Raw genomic sequence first — 6,426 nt, 5'->3', positions numbered from 1 at the left:
AAATGTCTGTTCCACTAGGTTCGAGGCATTCTTTTTGTTTTAGTTCCGCACTCTGCCTCTTTAATTCCCCCTGGCTCAAATGCCAATTTTCTGCTATGTTGGCATGACTGCCGAAGAATTGCTTCTGTTAATAAACTGCACAAAATAGCTGAGCAATTAGGCAATTAAACTGTTTTAAATTTAATTTAAAACCCTGGCATTCTGCTAGGAGTACTTTTTTTTCTTTAATCCCATCTTTTTTTTGTGTGGTGGGAGGTAAAGGGTGAGTTGGAAGGGTGGGAAGGCAGCACAGTGGTGAGGGAAGGGTCGGGTGTGATCAGAGTTGACTCAGGCAGATAAGTGTAAGGGCTGTCCACTTTGGGGAGCACATCCCAGCCTTGTCCCTTATTAGAACAAGTAATTTTTTCCCTAACATTTAACACACAAACAAGCTTAATCTGATTTCCATCCTGATCCCAGATGGGTATCAGGGCTTGTAAGCAAATGATTTCAGGAGCTGCCTACCTGCTCATGGCTGCTAATTCAGAATAAAAAGGAGTGCTGGAGAAAACACAGTCATTCCTGTGCCCAGGGATGAGCAACCTGTTCTGCTCATCCCTGCATGTTCCCACTGCATTCAAGGGCATTTCTCCAGGTTACCTGAACTGTATGAAAGTTTGTACCTTGGGCTTATTTGACCTGTACTTACAGAGATTTTTTTTTTTGGAACAGAGCAAGTTTGCATTTTGCTAAAGGCTCTCTTGCTGACTTGCCATTGGTGGTGGTGCTGAGATTCACCCTTCCTGGAAATGGGGCCCAAGGGAATGGTGAGAGGGCTTATTCCATCATGCCACAGCTGCATCCCCAAGCCCATCATCCCCTGCCTTACCCCACTGCCAGCCAAAGCCCCTCCTGTGCCACCCATACCATGTGTGCCAAGCTCTGGTAGCCCTCCTCTGTTGTGCTACATCCCTTCCCAACCCAGCCATCTCCCCTAGGCCACCATCTAAAACCTGTGCATGGTCCTGCATTCCAATCCACACTTCCAATGCATCCCATTCATCTCCTAAGCAAAGTTCTCTCAATACCCACAAATGCTCAGCTGCCCAGTCCCCTCCCTGTCCACTGCTCTTCCCCTCTCTGCTTCACAGCCTGCACTGCAGCTGACCCACAACCCTAGCACTGCCAGGTTTTTCACAGCAACCTGTCCCCTTTACTTCTCAGTGCATTAAATCTCTTTTCTTACCATGATGGCTGGAAGAAACAAAACATTCTCCCTAGTGTCCTGCTAAAATTTTCTGCTAATAGAAACACACCATGTTTTTCAAGCCTTTTTCACCACCTATATTTGGATGAATGATGGCACAGCTAAGCAAAACACCCTGTTGTATACCCTGCAGTGCTGACTGTCTTCTCAAGAAAAGCTTGTATCTCCATGGTCACATCATGGCTATTTTTAGTGAACCAGTCATTCCTGTTATTCTCCTAGTGTTTGAAATTAAAAATAATGGGAAGAGAATTAAAAGTATTCTTCTAAATGTTACACTAGTCACATGCTGTTTGCAAAATTCCAGGTGAAACTCCTCCCTCCCTCCCTCCCCCCCGAGCTAATGGGGATATGAACATTAACAACATTCACGTCATCGTTGCAGTCAGACTCACATTATCATTTCCACTTAATGCACCGTTGGGACCAATCCTGTGGTAGCTGGGGAAATGTATTATAAGTTAATTCATTATTTCTGATATGATTCTATGCTTAATCGAGATCTCCTGTTCTGCACAATGAACCTACCTCAGAGCCAGTCCCAGGAAGTTCCTCTCTCTGAGCCTCAGCGTCCCCAGCCTAGGAGCTGCAGCAGTGCAGGCTGTGCAGGATGCAACCAGAGATCCAAGGGCTGCAAGTGCTGCAGGACCTGGGGTGTGGGAGCTGCCAGGGAAACAGGCTGCCCAGGGCAATGCTTTAGAGTGAGGCACTGAGGCAGCAGTGAGAAATTCATTCTCTGTATTTTGGACTTCTCAGAGCACCACCGCAGAACCAACTTTGTCTCTATGTGTTAGCATAGATTGCAATATTAATTTCTGTCCTCTCCTCCCTCCTGACATTGGCTCTCCACCACAAGCCCTTTGGCTGTCCAGTGCATTTTGACAGCAGGGCAGGATCTCTGTCTCTGTGTTTATACAGTTCCCAGCATGAAGGGAAACTGATTTTTGCTGGACCTTTAGCTGCTAGTGTAATGCATATAATAATAATATTACATCCTTGAGCTCTCTGTCCCGTTTCAATGGATCTGACAACAGTTTTAGAAAAAAATAGGTATTTATTATGCAGATGTGAACAAGCTCTAACATTAAGTGGACAGCACATAATTCCAGATCATCTTCTGAGTGTCACAAAACCCCAAACTGTCACAGGGATGATATAGGGAAGGATAATTAAGATAATGGGTTGGTCTTTATGTTTGTACATTGCTTAGCAGCCATCAACAGAATTACAGCTGCAGGCAGACCTCAGAACACTTCAAGCCTCCTTGGTAACAACATGCAGTTCAAACTTCAGAACAGGAAAGTTCAGGCTTTGCCTTTGTACATTTGCAAGACTTTCAGGCACCATAACTCTTAGAAGAGAAGCATCAACGTTCCTGATCCTACAGGCAGCAAACTGGACTCTCAGGCCAGCAGCACTGACAGAGGCATGCTCTGGTGGTGACCCACAGGTGGGAGGTGACAGGAGTCCCCCATGGGACACCAGCTCCTTGCTGGGCTGTGCTGAACACACAGCTACACCCTGGGCATGCTGATGATGCCACTTCAGTGCCTGGCGCTGCTTTATTCCTGCCAGGCCCAGGATTATCCAGCAAGGCCTTCCTTTTGGTCAGGGGGCTCCGTTCACATGTGCTTCAAGAGCCACACCTTGGTCATGAACCACTCCTTGGACACTTCTGCTTCATTTTGCAAGGCAGGGATTAAAGGATGTCCCAGGAACTTGTTTGTTTATTGTAGTTCCTACAAATGCCAGCAGAGGTTGTATTGAAATGTGAGATAAACACGTATGCAAATAATACATTGACTCTGATTCAGTCCTGATGATTTTGCCAATAAATATACAATCACTTTATAATACATTACATTTGTATATTTTAAACAACCTAATAGATAGCAGCATAAAAGCATTAAATTACCATATAGCAAGACTACTATACCACACTAGACATCTATTAGCATACTACACGTCAATCAGTGTTTTACCAATTAATGGCTATCTAATTATCTTGCTATAATGAGCTTGTTAAATGCCAATTAAATGGCAAGATGTTTGAATGCATTAATAAGAATGTAATTACACAGTTATTGGTGACATAATTTTCACATCATTAACTAGTAACTTATCCTTATTAAGTTTAATAAGTATATTCTTTTAACTTCCCATTGATCCCAAATTAGGATACAATCGCCAGTCGGTTAAGACTGAGTGAGATGGCTATCATTATCAGGATCATTATTGGAAAAGTTTAATGTCTCTGATGTTATAAATAAGCAATAACTAAAGAATGCACTGAAGGAAAAGCCAACTGAAAGTGTAACTACGCTGTGCACACAGATTCTAACCTAGGATAGAGCCTTCCTCCAGCCTAGAAATGTTCTTCTCATAAGAGACCAGCCTTCAAACCTGGAAATTGTAGTTGGTTTGCATAGCAGAAGGTGAAATCTCCCTCATCAAACTTTCCTACCAGTGCTCTAAATGACAAGGAACTGATGAGAAAGGCTGAGTCCTTACCTGGTGTGTCCTCCCCAGGTGAGGGCACCCTGGGATATTCCAGGAGCTGATGGTCTGGGGCAATGCTCACCTTGCTTGCTCAGTATTGCTCCTGGGGAAATAATTTCTGCTGTTTTTTGGTTTAGGTGAGATGGATGAGGTGCAATGATGACAAATCCACAGTGTGCTCCTGCCTAGAGAAGGGCAGCAGAACCTGGTGGGACCAGCACTCTGCTGGGACTATGGAAACTTTGAGATCATTCTCAGTTACACCTCATACTTACCCTGAAGTTTGGACAGGTAATGTAATCCATCTTATCTTTCTATTTACTGGGACTTGTGAGAGTAAAATAATCAGTAATGATGATGAGGTATCCAAAACATCCAAGTCAGGGGCTGCAGAAACACTGATGCCAACAGCAGCTCCCCACAGAGCAAGTATCAGAGCAAGTCAAAGTAGTCCACAGGAAGCTGAGCTCAGATCTCCGCTTCAACTGTTAGAATGTCATAGTTTGTATAAAAGAAAATAGCCAATCTTCCATCCCAAATCTTTTATTTATGAAAGGGAAATAAATCACCCTGTGCATTTCCACACCAGGAAAAGCTATTTAACCAAGCGAGCATGTGTGAGCCATGGCAAATGCACAAATAGTTCTGCATTAATATTTTCCTGCACCCTCTCATCCCATTTTTGCAAAATATTGGGTTCATACCATGTCTACTGTATTTAAAATGAAGAAAGTGATTGAGAGCCATTTACTGAATTAGGCACTGTACTATGTCATGTTTGCAACAAAATCATCCCTCGGCCTCAGTGCCTTAATTAGCCACTCCACTTGATGAGTGCCATGAATCCCAGTGTAGCCCAGTGTGTATCTGCATCCCCAGGTATAGGTGCACTGCGCATCTCCAGAGCAGCTTGGCCAGTGTTTCCAGACACCAGGAGACAAGAGGGTGCTCAGTGGTCCATCACAGCTCAGCAGAGAACTGCAGCCTGCATGTTAAAGGGTTTTTCTGAACTGTGGCCAATGGAAGTACCTCATCTTTCCTAAGGATATAACCTAGCCCTCCTCTAACATTCTTTCTTTTTCTTTTCTTCTATCTTTCTGACTCTTTCAGGATTTTATTAAGAGAACTGGGGAGGTCTGTTGAATTCCTGTGTCTCCTGAGATGTATTTAACAGGAATGTGTTGTTCCTATCTTGGACACATAAGATGGGCAAATGCGTACACAGACATCACAGTAACATCATCTTCTATTGATCTCTGCTGATGCAGGCGCATTGTGGATGTGTTTTGCTGCTTTAAAGAATTGTTTTCAGTGGATACTTGTCAGGCTCTTTCCATCCCTCAATTTCATCTTCTTATAAGAGGGACAATTTTGTGTGAAAACACAGAGGTGCCCTCCTTTTTCTCAACAAAACAAAAATAAAGAAAGAGGAGAAGGGGGTGGGTAAAGAAACCCTTCCACCTCTTCACAGCATTTTTGTTTTTCTCCCCAAAAGCAATATGAAATCGCACTGAGCAGGTATGCTAATCAGCACTGAGTGCAGTAATGATGCGTCTCCTGCACTGAAGCTCCTGACAGGAAAATCATGACCTGCTCCCCACAGGTATCAAAGTCACTAATTACCCATCAGGCACTCCGGATCAGCGTTCATTAGAGGAGCCAACACTCTGTTACTCAGTCATGGGGAGTCTCTTTCAAGTCCGGGCAGTTTTCCTTTTGATAGAAAAAGTCTGCATCAGCACAGGCAGCACGTTTGCTTTCTGCCACTTGCTGGCTGCTGTGCTGCACGTAAGACTCAATGCCGAGGGTGCTGCAAGTTCAGCTGAAGGCACAACTCAGCACTGCTTGGAAAATGTTCAATAACAGATCATGGAGATCATTTCTAGGATCTGCTGCTGCTGCTGCTGCCTCCCACCTGGCCTAAATCTCTTTTCAGCAATGTCCCCAGTGCTGCCATCTAGATCCAGGTGTTTCCTGTGCCTCTCAGATGAACAGATGAGCTAAAGAAAATGGGTTGTTCCTGCTTTTTTTTTTTTCAGGGCTAGGCTAATCAAGGTATCAAGTTCTGCTATAACTGTATTCATAGGCTAATAAGATGATAGGTAGAGCCCACCTTACTAAATCCAAATCTAAATGTCCCTGGTGCCTGCACAGACCAGAATTTCCCTGGAGCTCTGTTTTCAGACTCATCTGTAACAGGATTTATAATTCTGCCTCATATCTGTTTCCTTGTTAGAGCCTTTCTCCCTCTCTTCCAATTTTTTTCCTTCCTGCTATTTGCTTTTACTACATGTCTTTGAAACTGCAAATGGTACTTAACAATTAAGAATTTTTTTTTTGGCATATTATCTCTACAGTGGCACTCACCAGAAGAAAATAATAAGGAGTCAGCACTGGTAATGTTACACAATTTATAGGTTACCTAGTTCAGAGAGACACTGGAGCCTTTCTATGCACTGAAACATCCAGCACTGATCACTGTTATGGCCACAGCACCTTGCCTGGGTGAACCATTAGTGTATTGTAGCATAGAAATCCCTATAGTGGCTATAAAACATATTTATATATCTATAAAACCAGGATGCTCTGGTCTACTGAAAGCACTTAGATACTTGGATAAAGAACATCATGTGGGAGCTGGATGTACAGGGGAAGGAAAGAAGCCACACTCAAGGTTTGAG

Source organism: Geospiza fortis, unplaced genomic scaffold, assembly GCF_000277835.1.
Source record: "Geospiza fortis unplaced genomic scaffold, GeoFor_1.0 scaffold70, whole genome shotgun sequence".
NCBI classification, from domain to species: Eukaryota; Metazoa; Chordata; class Aves; order Passeriformes; family Thraupidae; genus Geospiza; species Geospiza fortis.
This window is presented reverse-complemented; position numbering follows the sequence as displayed.